Raw genomic sequence first — 1,448 nt, 5'->3', positions numbered from 1 at the left:
GAAGGGCGGGGAAAAAAGGAACACAGTTCAGCTGAACAAGGGTCACAACTTTCAAGTCCGGCGGTTATTTATTAGCTATCTGTCCCACCAAGGCACACATACTAGTTGAGACAAAATGTGCCTCTCTGGTTTCTAGCCAGACACTTTCTAGCTATGTTAAACTGCAACTAATACAAACACAGGGGAGGCAGGACACAGTGAAAAGGAAATGGAGGAGCACAATGAGAAATTAAGTCTCCTGGAAAACCCAATCAGCCCAACTTGTATGCACACGTGTTTTTAATATATGTATTTAAAAGCATAAACAACTTTACAAATAGTTACCGTGCATGCATTAGAAAAGCAAAGACAAACTCTATACAACAATGTCGTCAACGTACTACCAAACTGGAGGGCACACCCAAGGCTCATTTAATAAACTCAGAAAAACTCCACTTCTGCTTTCTTCCCTGGCAAATCGCAGAAAAATATACTAACTTAGTGGGGGGGATAGAGGGCAGGAATCAGTGTCTGAGAATAACAGTTGGGTTTTTTGCAGGCAAGTACACACTGAACTACTATGTATCATCTTTAACCTCAACCTTTTAAGAGATGCAAGCACAAGCACCAAAAATCAAGTGGACCAAATCACAGTTCATAATGTCAAGCATGTACTTGAATCTTTACAGGATCAGAGCCCAAGTCTAAGCGCATGATTTTTCCCTTTGAACCTAATCACTAATTTTGCAAATGAGGGGGGGAATGATCCAAGATGAAAAGCTGCCAATGATGTTGTCTAGTTTGTTTAACTAGATCAAAGTGCCACCAACCTCACAGCCAAGACAGTGGACACGCTCAGCCGCTGAGGATCCAACACGACTGCATTTACATTAGCGCAGACACGCAAGCAGAAGGCAATACGATGGAGGCGGCTTTGGAAAGAAGGAATCGAAATTCAAGCGCTAGCGTGAGTCTCTGCACGCTGTCCCGACAACAGCACCCCACCTCACACCAACAGCAGGCTCCGACTGTCTGCACAGCAACTCGGTGACTAAGGAGCATCTTCCAGAAAGCAAAGCACAACTGCAGCGAGATAACCTCAGCAGCAGTCTCAAGCAGTGGGGGATGGCAAGGGGCTGGGTATCACCTGTAACTTCACCACCGCTTGCTCTATCCTCCAGGCCAAGTAATCAACACGGGCAACCCAGCGACCCGCAGCCAGGGCACCGCGAGACCCTCTCCAGGGTGCCACGCAAGCGTGATGCACAACACACACCCGAGGAATGCACAGCGCTAAAGCACTGGCAGGCTTTCCTGCCCAAGCGCAGAGGGGCTGGACCCAACTATGTGCAAGCCCCCAACAACTCCGAAACTATAACCCTGCCGCAATCTCGGGAACCAAGGAGCGGCTCTGTTCTCTCCGCGATACAAAACCCGAGGGCTGGAGGCAGGCTGAGGGGGCGCCCGGC

At 48.6% G+C, this 1,448-nt stretch overlaps 1 protein-coding gene across 1 annotated transcript in view; it reads right to left on the bottom strand.

Annotated features, from left to right (window-relative positions):
* Nucleotides 1–1,448, bottom strand: part of BRI3 (brain protein I3) — a 36,140-nt gene that overhangs the window by 18,645 nt on the left and 16,047 nt on the right. The window lies entirely within an intron of this gene.

This window comes from Alligator sinensis, unplaced genomic scaffold (genome assembly GCF_000455745.1).
Source record: "Alligator sinensis unplaced genomic scaffold, ASM45574v1 scaffold990_1, whole genome shotgun sequence".
Classification (NCBI taxonomy): domain Eukaryota; kingdom Metazoa; phylum Chordata; order Crocodylia; family Alligatoridae; genus Alligator; species Alligator sinensis.
This window is presented reverse-complemented; position numbering and strand designations above follow the sequence as displayed.